The sequence below is a fragment of the Pan paniscus genome, chromosome 1 (genome assembly GCF_029289425.2).
Source record: "Pan paniscus chromosome 1, NHGRI_mPanPan1-v2.0_pri, whole genome shotgun sequence".
Lineage (NCBI taxonomy): Eukaryota > Metazoa > Chordata > Mammalia > Primates > Hominidae > Pan > Pan paniscus.
In genome coordinates, this window is record NC_073249.2 from 19,062,324 (window position 1) to 19,087,632 (window position 25,309).

A 25,309-nucleotide genomic window follows, 5' to 3' on the forward strand; every position below is an offset into this window, starting at 1 on the left:
TGACAGCCGAGTTTGCTCCTTTCTCATCTAATACTGAGTGTGTAGTGTATGGTTGGTATAAGGTGGCTGAGTTGTAAATGAACACAGGAGTGCTTCCCAAGCAGGCTTTTCTGAGCCCACACCTGCTTCACTCCAACCGGGTCAGGAAGGGAGGCAGGCAGTGGCCTCCGACCAGCACCTCCAGAGGAAATGAAAACACTGTCCATATTAAGGAAATAACCAGAAATGTGATTTAGCTATCAACAAAAAAACAAAACTGAAAGAGGAAGAGGGGTGACCAGGCACACATAAGACATGAACAGCCGCGAACAAGTTCTCAGACCTGGTGCGGGAGAGAAGGCGCGGGACCCCTCCCAAAGCTTCCTCCTCCAGGGCTCCCTAACGAGATACATGAAAAGGGAGGGGAAAAATAACCACAGTCTTTTAGCTTATCAATTTCTCACATCCAACTCCAAACAGCAGAAGTACAAAGACTGTCTTTTTCACTCCTAACCCAGGAGGAAGAAGGAAAAGTGCTTATTTTTAGCCAAGCCAAAAAACATAAGCAGCTACAGATCAATAAGAAGCAGAGAGAAAAAAGAACCCTCATAAGAAAGTAGAACCTTAAGGAACACCAGAAGCAGGTCCACTACAGCCCAAAGCAGCCTGGACGAGGAGTGGACCAACGTCCTCTCTCTTAATCACAGGATAATAAAAATGCAAGCGGCGAGCATCTTTGAAAGGCACACTTCCCAGGGGGGCTGGGCAGGTAGGCAAGCAAGCCGAAATGCTACCTCTCGTTTCTTTACAATTAAGTAATTACAGGGACCTTGTTTCAAACATGGTATTTCCAAGTCCAGATGGAACCACTGCCACCAAGAAGACAGCTGACGTTCTGGGCCTGCCTGACGTCTGGGCTTGCCTGACGTCCTGCTGTGCTGCATCAGGCACCACATGGGGCAAGGCCCCCATGGGCACTATGCCAAGGTGGGTGGCTTTCAATCAACCAACTAGCTGTGGATAAGAATCTCAAAAGGCAAAAGAAAACCGTGTAAATGTCTAAGCCTCGACCTCAGCGGAGGAATCCCCAGAGAACCACCGAGTTGGCTGCATTCTCTAAAAGTCTGTATTTATTACAACCATCCCTACAGTATGCGATAACAACAAAAACAGAGGGAAATGGGGGACTGGCTTCAAACACCAGATACCTAAAAGGGTTCCTTTTGGGGAGCTTCCCTTGGGGGAAGACAGGATTTCCAGGATAAACCCCCTCAGAAGGCCCAGGCCCGACTGCCAGGAGCCTGAGGCCTGGCCAGGAGACCCCACAAACTTAGGGGTCAGGGGAGGTGACAGTGCAGATTTCTGAGACGCTCACTGAGAAATTCAGATTCGGCCAGTCTACACTGGAACCTGCCTGCTAACAAGCAACACAGGGGGCGATCTGAGAATGGGGTTGGGGAGGGGGTGCCAAGGACAGTCTTGGTACTGGGGCAGGAGGGGCCCACAGGCACATGGGGCGCTCTAAGTGTAACGGGGTGAGTGAGAGCCTGCAGATGCTGCAGCAGAAAACAGATGACGCAGCTCTGGAGTGGCCATCGGGAGACCCCTGGGATGCTCCGCCGGGCTTCTCACCTTGCTTGGTTTGTAGGTTACCAAGCAAAAGAGGAGCCTGACATCACTACACATCTCACCTCAAGGCCCGCGGGGAGATCACAGAAGGCTGCCAAAGATAAACTCATCCTTCCCACAAGAAGCTTAGAAGCCACTGTATCAGCACCACCATAACCTCTGCCCCAAATCAACCACCTACTCCCAGGCTTTTTAAAACTTTATAGTTGCTCTTCAAATCCCTTAGTCTTTAATTAATCCTCGCCCCACATGAGAACACTGGCACAAGGTTAGTGGTACTTACTTTGAAGTAAGCATCACAAGAAGAAAAATAACATCTGAGATTTGCTTTAAAACACACCACTACCACCCCTAACTCCCCACCACACACACACAGGCATAAACAGGAAAAGACAAAACAAGCATGGCGAAATCCCGGTGGGTGCTTGGTACCTAAGAGTATACAGCGTCTATTGTTGCAGATGTTGGCACAATAAAACTTTCTTAAGGAAAAAATACTGAAGTCGACATAATTATTACAACCATAATCCTACTTCCAGTAGCGAGGAACACAAACCGCCCTTCACGTGCAGGCACCGGCTACTCTGAGCTTTTATCATTAGGTGCTGCGGGTGATGCTGGCTCTGTGATCCTCTGGTTATAGAGAAGCCGAGTGCAGTAGTCTTTGCTGGTTTCAGGCACAAAACAGGACAAATGTTCTGGATACTAACTACTGTCTCCATGTAATTATTAACATTTCCCCTTTCATTCTCAAAAGCACTCAGGTCTGGACAGTAAATAGCATGGTCACTCTAGATACAGGGAGAGGGTTGTGAAATAACAGTGTCAACTCTTTGACATGTGGCCCAGAAGGCAGCACGGAGACGTCTCCTACCCCAACCTGCTCTGCCTCCCGATCCAGGTGTGGCCAGGAGGATCTGCATCAAGCCACCTCCCACGACACAGCTGTCAAGCACTCGCAGGTGCTGCTTTTGTAAGTGGAATATGTTCTGGCAAATATAGGAGGTATCGTTCTGAACGTCCTAAGATGTGTCACCTCCATTTAAAAGAGTGCTATTTTGAAAGTGATTAGAATTTAAAAGTTAGCAATTAAAGCCTAATTACAAAGAAAATTCTTGATATCTGACAAACAGCCAAATAACAGGAGGGACCATCATCAGGACAAACGAGATGAGCTGGTGACCGCTGAGCAGGGCAACAGTTAAATTCTGCCTGTCACAGCTGGGGGCATCTGGTTGGTGCATCAATGTCACCCACGTGCGTGTGGCAGATAAAGACAAGCACAATACCCTTTCAGTTATCAGAGCAGCAACAGAGGCCTGGAAGAACTCAATGCTTTAATAAGAGCGTGGGGCTGACACTTTCCCATGTGAAAAGCAACATGCTGCGTAAAGCCAAGAAAAAACCAAGGGAGTGTTCAGGCCGACAGACGACCTCTTTCTCCTCGGCCCCTACTGCACCTGCCATGCCTCTTTACAGGTCAGCAGCAGCATCCACAAGAACTTCAGCAGGACCACCCCGCAGTTCTGCATGGGACTTCAGGACCCCATGAAGGATGGGCAGTGGTGCTGTGTGACTGTGGAACCTGCACACACTGCACCTTGTTGCTGCTTCTGCTCTTCTGCTCTCGAATGTCTCCAGTTCTGCATTTCATTCCTAGCAGCTGCTGCAAACGACTGGACATCTCTTACCAAAAAATAACTACACCTTCCAGAGAAGCTCTCAGGCTGCGGATTCCCCTGATTTTTCACACGCAGAAACTGAAAGCCAGAGAGAGTGAGGACCCTGCCCAAAGCCCAGATGCTCACAGGGAATGGGGCTGACAGTGCCCAGTACCCCAATTCCCAGAATCCACTGCAAGGGAAGGACTAGAAGGTTCAGTCTCTGGACTCAGGCTCCAGGAGTACCAGAAGCCTAGAGGAGCCAGCACCATTCTCTCCACCAGCTGCTCAGACACGGACTTGGGCAGCTCTCCAGCCCACTCCCCTAAAAACAGTTTGAACCAGGGGTGGGCCCAGCCTGTAGGCTGCTGCTCTGAAGAGGAGCCACAGGAAGGAAATGGCTCTCCTGGAATTGCTGGCCCCCAGGACCCAGGAGAGCTCAAACCTTCTCCCAGGGTACAGGCCAATTCTCATATAGAGAGCATCTGGCTTTAAATGAACAGAAGGAGGATAATTTATAAGCAAGTGTTCAGAAAAACCCAGCCTTCCCACGCAGGCCCCACAGTAAGACAGAGGACAAGAAGTAGCTGACCAGCAAGTATGCAGACAGCATTCAGCAAATGAGCATGCGAACTTAGGGAGGTGAACAGAGCAGGCAACGACCAGCTTAGGAAAGTTACACTTTAGACTTCCAGACTCACCAAAGCGCAGGCATATTTTTACCCCTAATATTCTAGACACTTACATGGTGCTTACTATGCACGTACTAGGTATATTTAATTATATTAACCCAGGTCACACTCAGAAGAGCCCTAGGAGGTAGGTACTACTTTTTTCCCCATTTTACAAAGGAGGAAACAGAGGCACACAGAGGTTAAGTTACTTGCCCCAGATCAAGAGTGATCAACTGGCGGGGCTGGATATAAGCCCGGGCCCTGAACGACTTCACCATACAGCCTCTGAGCATGGGGGGCACCGTGAGTCCCCCTACACAGACTACTTGGTCAGTGCCACTCTAAGAGCCACCTGGAGTTCTCGCAGACCCTGTGTGGCCCAAGTGCGGAAGAATGCTGATGTGGAAAGAAGTGGCCGGGTGGATAGAGGCCATCCCTTATGCTTCCTGTGGCCTGGTGGACGGATGCCATCCCTCATGCTTCCTGGCTGGGATGCCACCGTTCTCCTTCCCCACCCTCCCCCCACCTCCACAGGAGGTCCTAATCCCAAAATGCAGCCCAGCCTTTTATTAAGCAGTGTGGTGGCAAGGTCTCGGCCAGGGGTGGTAGCTCAAACCTGTAATCCCAGCACTTTGGGAGGCCAAGGCAGGAAGATCACTTGAGGCCAGGAGTTCAAGACCAGCCTGGGCAACACAGTGAGGCTCTCGTCTCTAACAAAAAAACAAACAAAAAACTTGCCTGGCATGGTGGTGAGCACCTGTCATCCTAGCTACTTGGGAGGTAGAGGCGGGAAAATAAGCCCAGGCGTTTGATGCTGCAGTGAGATATGATTGTGGCACGCACTTCAGCCTGGACAATAGAGCGAGACCCTGTCTCAAAAAAAAAAAAAAAAAGGAAAACAAAAGAAAGCAGGGTCTTGAGGAGATATCTGTACACCCATATTTCATAGCAGCACTATTCACAATAGCCATAAGGACCCACGTGTCCATCAATGGGTGACTAGATCAACAAAATGTGGCCTAACCATAAAATGGAATATTCAGCCTTAAATAGGAAGAAAATTCTGACGCGTGCTACAACATGGATGAACCCTGAGGACATTATGCTAAGTGAAATAAGCCAGTCACAAAAGGATAAACACTGGATGATTCCACTAACATGAGGGACCTAGAGGAGTCAAATTCATGAAGACAGAAAGTAGAATGATGGTTGCCAGGGGGAGGGGAGGGGAGAAGGGAGTCAGTGTTTAATGAGACAGAGTTTCAGTTTTGCAAGATGAAAGAGTTCTGTGGATGGGTGAGGATACTGAGCTGTAAATTTAAGGATGGTTAAGATAGCAAATTTTATGATGTATGTATTTTACCAACTTTTAAGGATTAAAAACAAAGTAAGGAACCCAGCCCGGGTCTGAAGCCAGAGCCTGTACGAGTCCCTTCTGCGCGGTGTTAAGATGGGCAAGATCTCTCCTTTCAGCTGTAATATTAAGACTCCAGGACACACTGTCAACAAATGTTGCCAACAAAATAAATCAGTTCCTACTAATCTCCTGTGGGGTGATCTAATTCACGTTCACTCACACCCCCCTTGAAGAAACAGAATGTCTTTAAGCATGGTTACCTACAGATCTATGCATTCTTGTTTCGTTTGTCGTTTGTTTCAAAATAGACACACATTTGCAATGAATGCTGGAATTTTTCAATGATGACACAAAAGCAGAGAAAATAAGAATATAGCTATTTCAGAACTAGAAAGGATACGTATCTTCCCTTCCACACTATCACTCGGTAATGGAAAAGAGGTCCTCTGAATACACTGAAATACTGTACAGCTGGGTTGTATAATGGTATACACTACTGGGAGTCACATTATTTTGTGTTTTGCTACATGATTTAGACAATTCATTTACTACTGAGTTATGCACAAGCTTTTCCCTGAGGAAAAGGGGAAGGGAGGGGTGAGGAGAAAGGTTCGAATGATCTCTAAACACTTGACACAGACAGAACTCATTGTGGGAGGGGAGAAGATAAAACCATAATACACGTTTGCAGAAAAGCCTCCAGCTGTGGCAGCGCATCACTCCAGGAAGCACAGGCTGGAGGAAGGGGGAAGTTTCCCGAGCACCACTGACAGTACTCCCGGTTCCGAGGCTGGATTTCTATAGCAACGGACAGCAGCTTCACGGGAAGTCACGCTCCACTGTGCTCCCATCTCCTCAGTAGGACAGGGACCACTCTCCGTCACCTGGCCACTGCTGTCCAGGGGCTGGGGCACTGGGAAGGGCAGGGACTTGGCCCAGGGCAGTGGAGCCAGGCAGTGGCAGGGGTAGGAATCCAACTCCAGGCCTTGGCCAAACCTACCAGCCACACTACTGTCTGTGTACACACTACTGGCAGGGACTGTTGCCTGGTTAACCATCACCTGTCTCCAAACATGAAGCACAGGCTGGCAGAGGTGAGCCATCCCCTAAACCCAAGCCTTGGGATTCATTCCTCCTCTCAGGCAGAGGTGAGCTGGCCATTAAAAAGCCGACCCCCAAGGGGAAGAAAGGGGTGTCCAAGAAGCAGACAGAAGCCCCGTGGGGGAGGGCGCACTCAGCAGACAGTTCCAGTACAGCTGACGCAGGGACCCGGCAGCCTGGACCAGGCACAGCCTCTCTGGGCCTGGGGTGGTTGCAGGATGTCTGAGGAAGGCTGGGCTGATTCATCTTTATGGTCCCTTCCTTCCAGGGCTACGCAATTCTGTGAGTCTGTGGATGTACAACCTGAATGACCAGCCCACAGGACAATTAAAGGTTCCCAGGAGCTGAAAGAACTTCATTCCAAGTAGATTATTTCCGCAATGGCCCAAAGCAAAACAACTCTCCATAAACCTGAGTAATCTTCATAGGTGGGAACGAAACTGGATTTCCTTTAATACACCAGTTCATCCTTCCTTACCGCTTAGTCCATGCAACGGCAAATTATTACGCTCGCAGTGCTTTGCTTGTATTTTCCTTGGAATTTTACCAAAAAACAAAAAATCCCTTACTATTCTACTGCTCTTTCCATTGGTGGCCATTTTCTCACAATTCTAGCTGTTGTCAGTGGAACAGGTGCTGGTTCTGGACTGCCTGATCGGCTTACAGTGGCTCCCCTCCAGGCCCAGCACCAGCAGCCCTGCTGCAGAATAACCGTCCTCCCTTCATGGGGCAGGAGGAGTGAGGCGTTGCTGAAGGCAGAGGCTGAGACCCTGAACTCCAGGCTGCACTGTGCTGTCTTAGCCTAGAAGAGGGGTCTTGGTGTGTCCCATGCGGCTTGGAAGTTGTGGCAGGGAACAGAGAGGGATAAACTTCTCATCAGAAGGGACACATGTGGCCAGGAAGGAGCACTTGGCTTCAACGATAACATCCAGATTCTTCAGATTTAGCAAGAGGACCCTGATGTTCTCATCTAAATGTCTTCATTTAAATATAAATCTCTGAAATGGGGATTATTAGATACCTTTCAAACAGTAAGGTGAGGGGACCAAAGCCAGGTAAAGTGGCTGTCAATGGTCAACAGGAAGTAGCAGCTAGAAAAAGCCAGAAGCTCTTGTTGGTCTCCTCACACCATAACCCCCGTGAGGGTAGACACTGAGTGCTCGTGTCAGATGTGTTTGAACCAGAGTGACTCCATCTTGAATAGGGTAAAATGAGGCTGAGACCTACTGGCTGCATTCCCGGGAGGTTAGGCGTTCTCAGTCACAGGATAAGACAGGAGGTCAGCACAAGATACAGGTCATAAAGAACCCACTGATAAATAAAAGAGGATGCAGTGAAGAAGCTGCCAAAACCCACCAAAACCAAGATGGCGACGAAAGCCACACCTGGTCATCCTCACTGCTCATTATATGCTAATTATAACACAATAGCTAAAAGACACTCCCATCAGTGCCATGACAGTTTACAAATGCCATGGCAACGTCAGGAAGTTACCGTAGATGGTCTAAAAGAGGGAGGAACCTTCAGTTCCAGGAAAATCCCTGCCCCTTTCCCAGGAAACTCATAAAAAGCCTACCTCTTATTTAGCATATGATCAAGAAATAACCCTAAGTATACTCAGTCAAGCTGCCCATGCCACTGCTCTGCCTATGGAGTGGTCATTCTTTCTTCTGTTTCATTTTTTTTTTTTTTTTGAGACAGAATCTCGCTGCATCGCCCAGGCTGGGGTGCAGAAGTGTGATCTCAGCTCACTGCAACCTCCGCCTCCTGGGTTCAAGCGATTCTCCTGCCTCAGCCTCCCAAGTAGCTGGGATTACAGGCACGTGCCACCACGCCTGGCTAATTTTTGTATTTTTAGTAGAGATGGGGTTTCACCATGTTGACCAGGCTGGTCTCTTACTCCTGACCTCAGGTGATCCGCCCATCTTGGCCTCCCAAGGTGCTGGGAATACAGGCGCTCTGAGCCACCATGCCTGGCCCTGTTTATTTTCTTAATAAACTCGCTTTCACTTTACTCCATGGACTCACCCTGAATTTTTTCTTGTGCAAGATCCAAGAACCGTCCTTTGGGGTCTGGATGAGGACCCCTTTCCAGTAACGCTTGGGCAATGGCAGATGAAAGGAGAAGAGGCCACAGACAGAGGTCTGGAAAAGACGCACGCAACGACATGCAAGGTGTTTTTTCTATTAAGTCATCACTGAACAAATTCCAAGGAGAAAAAGGTAAAATGGATGCAGGAGGATTAGAATGAAGCACTACTGCTTGTAAAACAAATCAAAACTAAGAACCTAGGAAACGATAATAATGCTGTTTAAAGACTTGAAGGAAATCTCTATTTCCAACAACGTCAACAGAAATCAAAGGAGAATACATTTCAATTTTCAAGAGTGAAAGATAATAAAAGTCAAACCCTATACAACATCAATCCTGAGCCAAATCCTAGCTTATCTCCACTTTTTTCTTCTCCTTTTCAATGTGTGTAGCTAAACCAGGTTGTAATCTAGAGCTGGACTCGTCCAGAAAGCCTGGCAAACATCCACAGCTGTGACAAGATGCTGACGAGCCTGTCGCAGTGGGGTCTTGATGCTTCCACTGGGGAGGAACCAGGAGAATGTAAGTAAAAAGCAATGAAACTTCTGCAAATAATTAAGTAATTCACATCCGCCCCTTGAAGAGAAAATAATTCCTCCCTTGTCACTGTGACAGCCTCGGCTGGCTGCCCAGCTGAGAACACCCAGCAAGCACCCTCTCAGCAAAGCCAGGTGAGGAGGGGAGAGGTCAGCCACTGCAGCCGGCAGGCTCTCTGACGATGGGCACCTCCACAGCAGACCCTCCCAGCCACCAAGGACATCTGGCCCAAACACAGCATGAAGCAGAAGTGGCTTCGGCCGTATCCACCACCTCTGTGCAGGCTGTCACACAGAACCAACCCCACCCCAGCCTACATGAAGCTCCATGCTGGAGCCCCAGAGCAGCAGGACAGATCACTGATTCCCTTCCATGAAGCATGTGTGCCTCCTTGCATCCACTCAGGCTCCAATGAAAAGCACTATTTGGCTCCCCCAAAGCTTATTCGGTGGAGGCGGGGGTGGGAACAGTCCACAGGCCTCAGCTCCACTCCCCAGGGAAATGAGTGTGAAAACAGGAGCTCCAGCAGGAAAGAATCAGCCTTTTGGTTCAAGGAAATGGTCTCTTAGCTTCGGAATAGCCTACTGACTATGGAAAAATGCTCTCGCCCCCAACCAGGCAGGGCCCGTGTGTCTGGCTTCACTGTGCGTGCGGTGAAAGCATCCGTGAAGCAGAGTCCTGGCTGAACTGCGGGAAAAGCAAAATGCACAGACGGCCGGCTCTTCGGTCTGAGGGTGATTTCAACCTGTTCTTGTTGAATGACCTTGGACCACATACATGCCATTGAGCTTCCCGTACAATGGCACTAGCAGCAACCTCTTCCCACTCGCCTCTCTCCAAGTCCCTGTGAAGCTACAAACAAGCGGTGTTTGGAAAATTCTAATAATAGCATCAAAGCGGAACGTTGCCCCCGTTATTTCTGAAGTCCTCTCTCACACCCAGCGCTCCTGAGGGGGCAGAGCAGAGCCGCTGCAGAGTGTGTGATCTGAAGACAACGCCTCCCTCATTAGGGCTGGACATATTCCGACAGGGCAGGCTGTGGCTCTGGATGGGGGGCAGTGAGGGGGTGCATGCACGTGCTGGAACTCACATCCGGGAGAGAAAGCGCGGCAGACAGGCCTCACGGACGAATGTGTGTTTTGAAACACTAGGTTCGATGTCTAAAGAGTACAATTCAACAACTCAGGCCACCAGGCACAGGCCCCATTCTCTCCTGGAGCTCTAAGGCAGGGTTATCAGAGGACGGCTGGTGCCAGACACGTGCTGACAGGGATCTGGGACAGTCAGACCAGAAGCAAATGATCAGGCGCGACCCAATCAACGTGGCACTAAAACAATGTGTGCAGGTTCAATCGTAGTTACCTGACCCACCCCCAGAAGCGTGAAAACCTAAATTTCCTCTGCTCTGTCACCCTCCAACTCCTGAGGAGATGGGAAGGAGGTGATGTTGACTGAGTGCCTCCTGTATACCCAGGAAACTCTACTAGGGCTTACACATGCAGCTCATTCAATTCTCCTGACAACGCTCCAGAATATATCCTTTTATCTTCACTTTACAGAAGAGAAAACTAAGGATCAGAAAGAGAGCACTTGGCCAGGTACAGCAGCTCACGCCTGTAATCCTAACACTTTGGGAGGCGGAGGTGGGGAGCTCGCCTGAGACCAGGAGTTCAAGACCAGCCTGGGCAACACAGTGAGACACCCATCTATAAAAAAAAAAAAATGAAAAAATTAGCCAGGCGTGGTGGTGCACACCTGTAGTCCCAGCTACTTAGGAGGCTGAGGCAGGAGGATTGCTTGAACCCAGGAGGTCGAGGCTGCCACACCACTGCACTCCAGCCTGGGTGACACAGGGAGACTGCGTCTCAAGGAAAGGGAAAGGGAAAGAGCATTCATCTGAGATCCCTCAAGTGATAAATGGCAGAGACTGAATTCAAATCCAGAGCCGAGCCTGCCAGACTGCAAAGGGCCCCCCACACTCAGCTCCACAAGGGAGCAGGAAGATGTGCATGTCATTAAGATCATTTTGTGCCTCCACCTCCCCGCCGTGTGATTTCCACACAGAAACCTGATTCGGATGGCTCCTGTGGCTCATGCCTGACAATTCACCGAAAGAAAGGTAAAAAGCACCTCAGCTGAATTCAGAGTTTCTCTGTTAGCACAACGGAAATGAGATGAAGAAAGTTGGAAAATGGTTTCTCTTCTGCAACATGCATCGCAAAGCAGAATTACAAAGAGAAAACAGAGCCATAGGAATCAGCCCAAAATGAAGATTCTGTATCATTAGAGAATAAAATATGGGTATCCATGACTGTCTTCCTCTACACCCCTCGCAACCCCACCCCCGAGTCTAGGACACTGTCTCTACCATTTCTCACCCCCCATGAGAGTCAGGACCAAACACCAATTCCAGGATGCATGCTTTTCCTGTTCCGACATCTCTGAAATGGGGAATGCATCTTAAAATTGACAAAATGATGGTGCATCTTACAACCCTTAGCACCTAAAGGCTCAAATTAATACATTAATATTGCTTTGAAATTATGTGAGGGCAATGCTTTAGATGATTTGAAACACTCTCAGATACTTCCTCTCATTTAAGCTTCACAACAGGCAGGCCAAATAGGTTTTTAGTTCACACTGATCATACTTAAATACAGCGGAGAAACTGGCTGACACAGACAACTCAGTGATTTGTCTAAGCAAGTGGTAGCACCAAGACTGGCCTTGGATTTTCTAAGCACTGGGTCCACGGGGAGGAATCCAATACTGAAGTGCAGACGACACGGGAGAGATGCTGGTGGGCTTGCCCCGATAACTCACCTGCTCGCTGCTATCCCACCCCACGCCCAGCTCCTCTCAGTCACACAGCCAAGCAGGCGAAGAGTACAACTGTGAAATGTCTCATGAGCTGATACAGAAGGAGTTTATAAATATTGAGCACTACTGGCCTTAAAAAAAGCTGCTCCTCTCCACCAGGTCTGGGTTGGATGCCCTCCTCCTGGGCCCAACCCAGAATGAGGGGAAGATTGAGAGGGATACACCACAGATAGATAGATACAGCTTCTCTGAAACCAAAGAAATAACAAATGGTTGTCTCACCTGAACAACTGGTTAGGAACTGGGGGAAGGGGATAAAACCAACTTAGAGCTGCACTTCTCAAAAATACCAAATAGGCCAGGCGCGGTGGCTCACACCTGTAATCCCAGCACTTTGGGAGGCCGAAGTGGGCGGATCACGAGGTCAGGAGATTGAGACCACCCTGGCTAACGTGGTGAAACCCTGTCTCTACTAAAAATACAAAAATTAGCTGGGCATGGTGGCATGAGCCTGTAGTCCCAGCTATTCGGGAGGCTGAGGCAGGAGAATGGCGTGAACCCGGGAGGCAGAGCTTGCAGTGAGCTGAGATTGCGCCACTGCATTCCAGCCTGGTGACAGAGTGAGACTCTGCCAAAAAAAAAAAAAAAAAAAACAGATTCCGGTGGATGAAGAGTTAAATATCAAAATCAAGCAAACCAACCAAGTATCAGAGTAATATGTAATTAAGTATTACTTACCTGATCTCTGGATGAGACAAGCATTTCTAAGCTTAAAAGAAATGGAGGAAACCAGAAAGCAAAAGAATGAGAATTTAACTACATAAAGTTAAGTCTCCTCTCTATTTTAAAAAAAAGGAAAAGTGTGGGGAAAATATTACCTAAAAATAGACAAAGGGTTGCAATTTGTAATATTTATTAAACAGCTAACACAAAGTATGAGAAAAGCAGGCTACGGGATCAGATAACACATGAGACACTTTTCAATTCAAGAGAACTAAAGAAATCAAAATTAAGGCCAGGTGTGGTGCTAATGCCTGTAATCCCAGCACTTTAGGAGGCCAAGGGCAGGCGGATCACCTGAGGTCAGGAGTTCGAGACCAGCCTGACCAACATGGAGAAACCTCATATCTACCAAAAACACAAAAAATTAGCTGGGCGCGGTGGCGGGCGCCTATAATCCCAGCTAATCTGGAGGCTGAGGCAGGAGAATTGCTTGAACCCGGGAGGTGGAGGTTGCAGTGAGCTGAGATCATGCCACTGCACTCCAGCCTCCAGCCTGGGCGACAGAGTGAGACTCTGTCTCAAAAAAAAAAGAAAAAAGAAATCAAAACAGAAATGTCAACTACCACCTAGGCAATAAACAAAGATTTTATTTGCAAATATTAACAATGTGGCAAAGGTACAAAAGTCTTCTGGTCTGAGTGTAAACTTGTACAACCTTTCTGGAAAAGAGTTGAGAACATCTATCAAAAGCCTTAAAAATGTTCAAACTCTCTGACCCTGTAATTCCACTTTTAGAAATCTATTCTAAGGACATAGTAAAGAATGTATTGCAAAGGTTTACGTAAAAAGGTTCATCATAAGTTACAAAACCAAATTAGCTAGGTAGATTGGACATATCCATACAATGTTAATAAAAGCTTTTTAGATCATGTAAAAATACAATATAGTGTTAAAACTTTCAAGGCAGGGAAAAAAACCAAACTGCAACACATTGTTACCACGAGTATATTAAAAAACCAAACAGAATAAAGCCTAGAAGGCACCGTGGCGGGGATGCTTACGCGGCATGAATTATGTGTTCCTTCTTCCTGCTTCCTTATGCTCGGCTGTATTTTTATAATTAATATGCATCAGTTCTATAATAGGGTGGAAGATGACAGAGGAAGAATGTTACCCTCTCATCCCACGCTCAAGAAACACAATTCCAGGGCAAAAGGAACACAGCACAACAGACACTCGGATATTCTTACAGGAATTCAGAAAGAAGAGAAACAACTAATATAGCAGTCCTTTATTTTGCAACAAAATGGTCACTTTTTTTAAATGGCTGGTTTAATTCTTTCAACCACTGGTTTGTACCTGCTTCAAGAAATGCACAGATCACCTTTTCCATTTATGTACCACTATCTTCCACCTCTTCCCAAGCAAGTTCCAAGACAGTCTGCATGTCACCTCTCTAGTACAGTCCCTTCCTCATGGCTCCCAATCTCACATTCTCAGCAAGGCCTGGCCCTGCAGGAAAACCAAAGGAAGAGACAGACCCAACTAGAGGGGGTGCAGGACTCAGCCTCTGCAGGCTTTCACAGGGTTCAAGGAGCTGTGATGGAAGGCAGCCTCATCCCACCGTGACGCTCCCAGTATCAGCTGGAGAGATGGCCACCAAGCCCCTGGACAGAAAAGGAGTCTGGTGTGTTCTTCCCTTAGGAAATCTGGGTGATTTAACAGTTCTCAGGCTGGACGTCCTGGTCTCCCCTACCCCTATCTATTTCGGGGCAGTGAAAACCAGATCAGAAGAGAGTTACCCCCAGGACCCTGTTGCTGACTGCCACAGTTACTACTGTTACTGCTACTTGAGACCGTCATTACGAGACTGACTGAAGGGATGAATGTAGAAATAACAAAAAGCAAAAGTAACTATTTTAAGGGAAGGCTAGCATGGGGAAGAAGAGAGAAGAAGAAGAGGAAAAAGGCACCCTGCTTCTAGTGAGCAAAGGCAGCCCCCCTAAGCTTCTACAGCCCTTCCTATTTATTGGGTAACAAGAGCAGGAAGGAGGTAACGATTGGTCAGCTGCTTAATTGATCACAGGTTCATATTGTTACTAACAGGCTTCAATGATGCCTAATCATAAGAAACACTTGCGTCTGGGTCATAATTGCCCTCAGCATCACTTCTGGGTGGCAGACGCAGTTTGTCAGTTTGCCAACATTCTGCATTTATGAGAAACAGTTCGCTGCTTACTTACATAGCCTCCAGTGGTATACTGAGTTGATCACGACCCTCACTCTTCGGCCTCCAACAGGACCCCACACCTGGACCAGCCAAGCCCCTGCCTTATCTCTCCAGGGCTTGTTACCAAACCGAACTTCGGTCTACTTGGCTGGTGCAGCGGAGCTAAACGCTGACATCAGGATAGCAGCAAGACAGTGCGAGGTTTAAATTGCAGGGTGCCAAGCAAGGAGAATTGGGTGGCTAGTGCTTAAGACCTAACTCCCAGATGGCTTACAGGTAAGGGTTTTTAAAGGTGGGGAGGCAGCGGTTACAGGCAAAGTCATAAATCAATACATGAAAGCTCTACATGGGATTGACCTAGAAAGGTGGGATGTTTCAAAGCAGGGCCCACAGGTCAAAGGTGGATTCAAAGGTTTTTTGATTTGCTATTGGTTAAGGAAGCAAAGCTTTGTCTAGAAATTTGGGATCAGCAGAAATGAATGTTAGCATCTGGCCTGTGGAAGTGTCTTCCTCCAGGCCTCTCAGAAAGAAATTAAAACTGGCGGTCAGAGTTGTGTCCTCAGTTTTCTGTTACCCGAGGTCTATGTGCTGCAGACAGCATTTATTATTTGGTGGGGGTCCAGGTTTCTAAAAAACGACTCAGGGACATATATTAAGGTATTTAATTTTTATAAAAAAAACAAACATTTTGTGACTAGCTTTTTAGATACTGTTTTAAGCTATCTTGTTTATTAGGTTGTTGATTGCTTTCTCAAGGCTAGCGAGATGCCTAGTTTTTTAATACTTAAATTTTTAAAATTTTTATCTTGGAGGGTGCCTGACAGGCTCCTAAGAGGGGTTCCTACCCTGTCTCAGGCTCAGCCTCCACCTTTCTGCTCCCATGAGACGCAGGGCAGTCACGGGTGTGGACCAGCCCTCCCAGTGCTTTCCCATTTAAGCCCCCACCCGCCCACTCAGCTTTCATCCCCACCCAGTTTGCAGCTTCGCTGGTGTCCCACAAACTCATTAAAGTGGTTTAGCCACGGTCAGCCAAGCTTGACTGAACATACAGGAGCTGTCGCCGAGACTTCCAAACCTGCTGGAGTGTAAATTCCAGACTCTTGATCAGCAGAAATCCCACTGTGGCCACAGCCGGGCAGCAGCTCCGGGCTGCTTGTCCTTCTGCTCCTGCATGGGAGCGTCCTACTTAGGGGAGACACAGGGGTCGGTCCCCAGGGCCCGGTGTTCCTGATACCATGTGACTCACGCTGGCTGACTCCCTAGTAAACCCCAAACTGCCTCTGTATCAAACTGGTGTTCCTTGAAGCACCTCATCCAACAGTGGGGGTAAACACCAGGCTCCCAAACTCTTCACAACCGGCTGAGCACAGGGAGTCCTTAACATCAGCCAGTGCCCAGCAGCGTCCAGAAACGAGCATCTAGTGAGTGCTTTCTAAGTGCCAGACCCCATGCTAAGTGCTTCTCCCAAGCCACTCAGTGGCTATTATGAGCCAAGGTATCATGAGGCCTGGCTGCGGCAGCGGAGTGGGTAGGTGAAGAAATCCCTCAAAATCTTCTCATGTGAGGCAATTAGAGAGGTTTAGCTTACAGAAGAAAGATACGGATGGTAGTAGAAGGCGGGATGAGAAAGGTCTTCAAATAGCAGAGAGATTTTCATGTGCAAGAGGTATTAGGACTAGAAAGTTCCACAGTGATGGGCATCAGCTCACTCAAAGCTTCAGAGACAAGAGAGGACTGCAGGGATGGTAGACTTGGACTCCACGTTCCACAAGTAAGAACATGGAGGTCATGCAGATCTCAAGGCAGTAATCCTGCAATTGCGCCCGTTCAGCGTACTTCAGCAGACGGGTGATGCCTGTCCACAAGAAGCTGCAGAAGCAATGCCTGCTCTGCGGAGCCAGGAGCTTGGCCTGGGGACAACCTGTGGTCCTTTCAGATCTAATGCACTGATGCTGAGTGACTAACAGAATTCAGCAGCCTTTTCAGTGTCAGGTCAACCAGTCACAGCAGAAGGACACTCGGCCAACCCCCAGCAGCATGCAGAATACCCATGAACAAACCTGCACATGCACCCTGAGTCTAAAACGAAAGCTGAACTTTTATTTTTAAGTGACAGAATTTTGGGGGGAAAAAAAAGTAAGGACCCTCGGGTGTATTGTTTCCTCTTGAAAGAGTTAAATTTGTGAGCCAGGTGCAGTGGTTCACTTCTATAATACCAGGACTTTGGTAGGCCGAGAGGGGAAGATCACTTGAGGTCAGAAGCTCAAGACCAGCCTGGGCAATACAGCAAGACCCCATCTTTACAAAAAATTAAAAAGTTAGCCAGGCACGGTGGCAAACACCTATAGTCACAGCTACTTAGGAGGCTGAGGAGGGAGGATCGCTTGAGCCCAGGAGTTTGAAGCCTCAGGGAGCTACGATCACGCCTCTGCACTCTAGCCTGGGTGACAGAGCAAGATCTCATCTCTAAAAAATAAAATAGTAAGAGTTAAATTTGTGGATCTTCTACCCCAGTAACAAACAGGTTATAGGACAGGAAAGAAAAAAGTCTAAAGAACAGAAACATTCACAGCATATCTGCAGTCAGAATTTGGCTTTGAATCCTGGCAACAAAATCTATTTTGAGCAAGAGACAAGTTTTGCTAATTCCTAATGAGCCAGATTAGAAACAGACTACAAACGAACAGCAAACTCATCATAAAATTATGAGAGAGCCCAAAATACACCGAATGACTGATGCGTCACTAGCAGCGGCATTTGGCCACTGAGTAAAAGCAGGGTGTGTGCTTCACAAGTGTCGCGGGGGCTTCAGGAAGAAGGAGCTGGCGGAAGTATTGCTGATAATCCAGAAAATCCTCTCCACTGACTCAAACATCCACAAAGTGCCAGGCTGAGCTGCTCTCAACAGTGCTGAGGCATGAGATGTCCCTGAACCAGAAAGTGCAGGTGCCCTGGATGGGGCTCGGGGCACCCCACATATAGGAAGATGGGGGCTTAGGAAGGCTGTCCTGAGCTGATGCTCTGGCAGAAAGAGGAACTTCCAAGAGAAGAGGAGACTGGAGCAAGGAAGGCCCTGAAGACAGATACCTCCCAGCCAACACTCAGGCTCTTGTGACACTCAGGAGAGACTAGCTTGGGGGAAAAAAGGAAAGCCTACCTCCCCCCAACCACCCCCACCCCCGCCACACACACCCTTATGAAAGTCCCTTCTCTAAGATCATTCCTGTTTTACTTTCTCCCTTACCTCCCTATCCAAAAGCCAGCAACTCCAGAGGCAACCCAGAAGCCAGTGGCTCCATCCCTGGTGCACAAGACCTAAGTGGCCCACTGTATTTAATAAGCAGCCATGCAGACGCTGGGCTCTGTGGCCTCCACAGAACAGAGCTTCGGGGAAGAGGCAGAGCCCCCCAAAACTCCAAGTGGCTGACGGCTTCAGGGCCACAAAATCCATGTAACATCGGAGAACACACGCCTGCCCTTGTACACACCATGACAAGCGAAGGTCCTGTTTTCCTTCATAACCCCCCACGCACACATTCTCCAGCGCACTTGCATTTAGAAGTACCTGCACATGGTGAGTGGGGTGTGACAGAGAGGCTATGCTATAGGACAGATGGCCCCAGATGGCCAGAAGGGTACTAAGAGGCCTTCTGGGGGCCTGACCATCCCTGGCCTCATGGGTATTGGTAAGGATTCGGACACCCTTCCTGCAGCCACCCAGCTGGTGATGAGAAACTCTAGAGAAGGAAAGAAAAGCTGCATTTGGGACAAATCATCCCATTCAGTCTGTGCCTGCATCCCCCGCACAGCCCTTGGGGGCCGCTGGGATAGATGGCTCCTCAGAGGGCACCAAGGGCCACAGCGGCTGGCTTCACAGGGAGGACTGAGGGGAGGTTCCGTCTTGGCCTGTAAGACATCCCATCTTACATGCCACGTCAGCAATACCGTGGTAATGAGGAATGAGTTACAGTGCAACAATTCACACCTCAAAAGAGTTCACGCACCCAGGAGTGTTCTGATGAACTGAGCACGGGAGCGTATCACTGAGGAGGATTACAGCAACCACCACCGCAAGGGGCTCACATAGATCCAGCTCTTTAAAATAAAAAAAAAACCCTCGGCCGGCACAGTGGCTCACATCTGTAATCCCAGCATTTTGGGAGGCCGAGGTGGGTGGATCACGAGGTCAAGAGATCGAAACCATCCTGGCTAACATGGTGAAACCCTGCCTCTACGAAAAATACAAAAATTAGCTGGGCATGGTGCCACATGCCTGTAGTCCCAGCTGCTTGGGAGGCTGAGGCAGGAGAATCACTTGAACCCAGGAGGCGGAGGTTGCAGTAAGGCAAGATTGAGCCACTGCACTCCTGCCTGGTGAGAGTGCGATACTCCAACTCAAAAAAAAAAATCTCTTCATAATGAATTTGAAATCAAACTACACTACTGAGAGAGTCTTCCACAGAGATGAAGGAGGAGGTGTCAGTTTATCACACAGCACCAGCTCAGGCAGGGCTCACAGCAGGATTTAGGGTTGCTGCAAAGTCACTGTTTCCGAATAAAGTACGGGTGTGTTGGTCACATGCCCCTGCCTCAGGCAGCAATGGGAGGGGGGGACGTTTGTTTAATGGGTTTTCCCCAGGTGCTAAAAGCAGTGCAAAATATTAACATCTATCCAAAAAAGAGGGGAGACGCTCCCCCCACCTCCATTCACCCACTACCAGGAAGAGGAAACAGCCAGACTGAGCAATTAGGTTGAAATTTTACAGGAATGGTTTAGGTCTGAAAACAAATGTCAGCCCCATAAATCCTTTTCTCCTCACTCCAAATCCTGAAGGGGACTATCGTCCTGGCCACTGCTGAACCTGCGCTGGGTGCAGTCACTCCTTGGCGTGCCTCAGTCTCTCCTCAGCAAAGTGTGCACGTGGGGTTATACGGGCCGGAACACTCTTACCCACCAAAATCTATGACCTCCAATGAGAAACTCCCACCATCCCTTTGTACAACTTTAGATTTTGTCAACATTGACATTTCCCATAGATGCGATATTACAATCCCATGCACACACTTTTCCGAGGAGAGACTGAGGTACGTGAGTGAGGCTGCCTGCGGGAGGATGGCCTTCTGAACCACTCTCATTCCCGCTCATGTTTCTACCCGCGAGGCAGGATGGAGGCGGGGGCCTCTCTTCCCACACCCCAAACCCTCTCGAGGCATCGGCATCCGTTAGTCCTCAACTGCAACCCCCTTATGATATAAGACAAAGGTCACTCTGTTCCCTGGTCTCCAGGTCTCAAGAATCCAGGCTTGCAACCTTCCATCCCTCCCTCTCAGAGCACCCCAGCGGGCCCCAAAAAGTGCATGGCTGCCCTCTCTCAGCTATACTCATCACCAGGCCCTTTCCACATTCTGCAGAGGGGTGCCTGCCCCCGCCGATCTGGCCCTGCCTGTGTCTCCACTCTGGGTGTTCCTACAGCCCTCTCCTAGCACAGCACCCCACGCCCCTGCTCTGGGAAGTTCCCATCACCATCTCCAAAGCTCTGCTGGGGCTGCCCCCACACCCCTGCCCCCACACACTCATCTAGGGAACCTCATCATTCTTCAAGTGTGGCTCAGGGTTTCTGTTCCAAAAGGCCTCCCTGCTCCTCACTCCTCTTTGGCTGTAGCCCACACACCGTCCTCTGAACTCTGGCTTCTCCATGCTTGAAGGGTCACTACCTGTCTGTGTGCTGCCTCCACCCAACCTCTGAGCACTGGGCGGGGAGCCACCTTCCTTTGTATATTCACATGGAATGAAGAGAGGAAAAGAAAGACAGGAGAGAGACATTAAAACCCTGCCAATAATCCTTTCTAGGAGTGGCACACATTCCAATCCTGAAGAAATGATGACATGAGGCATGGCAAGAGGGTTTTAAGAGAGTTCAGCTTTTCACTTAAACAGAGTACTGGGATGTCACTGTTGGAAAGTGCTCACAATTTCTCATCTAAGCCGAAGTTGTCTGTTCTCCTTCCTACCTTAACACAGTTTCTCACTGCCTGAAGGCAGCTGCCAAAACCCCTCTAAGCAAGCAGCACTCTTACCCACCAAAATCTATGACCTCTGATGAGAAACTCCCACCAACCCTTTGTACAACTTCAGATTTTGTCAGCATTATTGACGAAATCCCACAGATACGATATTACAAGATACAAAATTTAAGATACAATCTTGGCTGAAAGACTCACGATCCAAACGCAGTAAACCTTTCATCTCTCCTTATTCACTCTGCCTTTAATTTAAAATATGTGACGCTGTCAAACACCAGCCAGGCCTCGCTACACTCCTAAGGGAGGGGTCGCTAGGAAACTGCAGAATTTGAGAAACACAGGGACATAACCAGCTATTCCTTCTTTCTCCCCACAGCCCCCTCCCTTCTCTGGCCTGTACAGCTTCCTTAGTCCCATCTCTGTTACTCTGATTGTGGGAAAGGGATCCTGTACTCTAATTGTGTGATGGGTTATTGCATCTTCATTTATGAATTCTCTAATCTGGTATTCACTTTCAAACACTTGGCCCTCTTTGGCAGCCAACAATGCATAACCGGGCTTGGGAAGCCTTCACATTTGACAAGAATAGAGAACAACCGCTTAGCGGAGACCAGGTTACACGTCACATGGACTCTTTCCAGCTTCATCAATAAAGCAAAATCTGAGTACAGGGCTGAGTGCAGGCTGTTTGGTGGAAGAGAACAACACTCTTGAAAACAGCCAGTGGTGCAGACACCAGGGTGTGCTCCTCCAGTGTTTGGAGGGCTGATTAGTGCACAGTAACCACAGGGCCACAATCCTGAGTTACTAACCACATAGCTGGGTTCTCAGAGAGAAAGACCACATTCCCAGACAGACCACACCCTAGTCTGCCATGGGGGTAATGCAGGTGGGACCATCACGGCAGGTCCCACCCGTCCCCATGACTCCATTTTGGTTGCTGAATTCATGAGAAGGACTCAGGCCAAAAGAAGGTGGGAGGTTCCAAGACGGTGGCTTTTATTTCTCCAAGGATCTGCAAAACTTCAGATTGTTCAGGAACAGCAGGAAAATGTACTGCCTTGGTTCCAAATCGCTCCAATGAGAAGTGCTGCCTGCCTCCTCCAAATACCTGGAGCCAGGGAATTACTCCCATTAGGCCCCACCATAGTTATTTCTGGACATGATGCAACCTGAGAGATTTTTTCATGCCACAGGTAGATTTAGGGAGAACTCAATTATATTTTCCTTGCTTTTTAGTAACATTAACATGCCACTGGTGACAAGGGGACATTCCAGCTTGTCACAAGTCCAGTACGACCACAGATCAGGTCAGAAGGGCTCTTGTGGGTGATACACAGCTCTTGCAGCAATGTTTTGCAACACACCAGCACACAACATGCTTAAGAATTGGTGTCTCTCCCTCTGCTGTCTCCATGTCTACATCAAAATTAAAGAGAAGAAAATAATAAAATTAACCCCCAGAAAGTACCTATCAGTACTTGCACTTAATTCATTTCCACCTAAATCCAGGCCGGGTAATATTCTTGACATTGTATAGATCTAGTGACAATGTCTTTACTTCTTTTTAAAGTTGAGCCAGGCATGTGACTGGTTTAAAGGCCACTTAGTCCAAAGGACAGGGAGTCATATCTTCAGGTCATCCTCACGTCACTATCCACATGCTTTCATTAAGTGGTCAAAGCTGTACGTTTGAAGCTACAGAGTTCACCAAATAAACAGAATGACTAAGAAACCAAAACCAGGTGTTTTCACATTTTTAGAGTCCCCTGACAGTGTGGTTTGGGGGTTTGGTTTCTGTATCACATCTGCTAAGTGTGCAGGTCATTTTCAAAACCACGCATGCTGAGAGACTAGCAAACAAAGGCAATGATCATGAGGTTAAAGTAGACAAAAGAAGGCAATTAAAACATCTCCACTACCCATCATATAGAAGAACATAAGTACACCTGTTGCCTTCTAAATAAAATATATATTTTTCCTTTCCATAATCGTAGAAAGTAAAAAAGACTTAAGAAATGAAGTCAAGGTCTATTTCCACAAAGGCTCAAGCAAGACAATACCAAATGGGTACAAAATGAAAGACAACTGAAAATCAAAGGTGGAGTCGGCTCTCAGAGGTCTGCAAAGCTCGGTGTCTAAACTTAGCTGTGCGGGCAACACACACACAGACAGACACAACCGGTATACGTCAGTTATTTTCGAACCCTGGAACTCACACAAAGACATGACCAACCTGCATGTGCCCCTCTTCAAAGTAGTCCCCTGGGGAGACCCTTGGTATTCCCATGATGCTGTCATCATTCAAAATATTTCTGGAACTCCCCTAATGGGTTGGCCCCCAGAGACAACAGCATAATGTTCATCCTCTAAAGCACATTTGTTTTTTGGAAACAGCTAACAACCACTTGGAGCCAAGCGTCATGAATAAGGCAGGTGATCAAGCTTGGAAATTTTGTTCTTGGTCAGAAACTCACAGTGGGCACCAAATGGCAAGTATAATTTCTCCTAAGGCTCATAGACTAGCTGTGACCACGATGCCAAAAGCAGAGGTTCAACAATGTTCTGAACGCTGAAAATAAGTGTGAAGTCTCCTAAACAGCATGTTTGAAACTCGCCACTTTGAATACACTTGTTCTGATTAGACTATTACAACCAGCCTTGTGTCTTTATAACAATGTCTTGATAAATCACTGCTGCACATCCCCAACTCAATGTAGCCCCAAGTAAGTTATTAATAACAAGGGGATGCGGGACACTTCAACTGCCAATCAAGAGATGACAGGCCACAACCCTGCACAGAGATGTCTCCATTCCACAGGCAGATGTCAACGCCCAGGAGTACGTGCAGACATAAATATGCACTATATGCGTGTGCAGAGATCTATATATACACCACAGATTCACAGCTCATCCCAAATCATCCTTAGTGGGCTTATCCTAAATATAGATAATAAATTCATGTTAATAATAGCTGAGACCTTTAAAATGCTCTGAAGGAAAACACACACACACGGATGAACACACACACGCACGTACGTACATGCACACACACACACACAGCCACCCTTATGCATTCCTGCACGCTGATCCACTGTGGTTTTCTGGTTTCCTTATCCCTGGGGGGAAAATTGTGTCAAAAAGGTACACCCAAGAAATGTAAGCTAAACACTGACAGAGGCCTTCCCTGGAACACTTGTCCCAACATGCTATGATTTGAAAAGATGAGGGGGTCACTGAGAGACCAGGTCGCGGGAGAGAGAGGAGCAGCGGAGCAGCCACTGATTTGGAGGCCTCAGGGCTTGGGATTTATTTAACAGATTTTCTGAACCTCAATCTCACGGAGAATGAATTCTTTCAAGGGAAAGCGATATCTTTTCTTTTCTAACCAACTACAAAAGAACTGGTCCACTAGCCAAATATAATCAAGTTTGGTTTGGTTATATAGTTTGCCAAATATAACCAAGGAAAGTACCAGCTGTCTGTCTACCCATGCTTGCGGGGCAAAGGTTTATGAGGAAAATGGCATTCTCCCAGTTCCTGGCAAACAACCTGTTCATAATGTACAGCACCGCTCAGGAGGAAGGGTGAACACTGGATTCAAATTCTAAACCCACAGTCCCAGCTAGTCGGGAGGCTGAGGCTTGAATGGTTGAGCCCAAGAGTTCAAGGCCAGCCTGGGCAACAGAGTAAGACCCTGTCCCTTAAAAAAAAAAAAAAAAAAAGCTTAACAGTATTTAAATAAACTACAAAGGGAAATATAAATTTATATATCAAAAAATAAAAGTTATAAGATAAATAAATAAATTCTAAATCCCTCCTCCCCTCTTCTAGCTGTGTGACCTCGAGCAAGTTACTGATGCTCCCAATGTCCCAATGTCCCCTTTTTGGGATCTATGCAAAGTGGGGTTTGCAAAAGCACTCATCCTCCTGGGGCTGCTGAAGGGACTGACTCCGTGGGCATGGAAAGTTCCCAGCACAGTCCCTGAGTTACAGTCAGCTATTATTGCTTATGATGATGGCAACCTACTAAAGGCAGACACTGATGTTCTCCTCGGCAAAAACAAAGCCTTGTGAAATGGACATCCGCCTAATTCTCCCCTCAAACCTTGCCTTGAGTATTCTGGAATGGTGGTAGGGTTCTCCTCCTCAAAGAAGTAACCCATCAGAAACCTGGCAGGGACAAAGAAGAGGGGAGTGAGGCAATCTGTCTCCAGGATGGAGACAGAAACAAAAAGAGAAGGGAAAAATCAAGAAGGCAAACAGGGGAGGGCAGGAAAGCCAACAGAGTTGTCTGTTCACGCACAAAAGCCTGCTGGTGCTTCCTCCAGTGCAGGGAGCCTGCCCCACCGCCCGCCACAGTGCTAAGACAGCGCCTCCTCAGGTGTGGTCCAGGGACCCATACAAAGCCTTCACAACCCCACAGGCATGTGCCAGCACACAGCAGGCATGTGCCAGCACCATGGCTCTTGCAGAAAAGAG

The 25,309-nt window shown here is 48.0% G+C and overlaps 1 protein-coding gene across 2 annotated transcripts in view; it reads right to left on the bottom strand.

Annotated features, from left to right (window-relative positions):
- Nucleotides 1-25,309, bottom strand: part of GALNT2 (polypeptide N-acetylgalactosaminyltransferase 2) — a 215,361-nt gene that overhangs the window by 136,054 nt on the left and 53,998 nt on the right. The gene's annotated exons all lie outside the window — the stretch shown is intronic.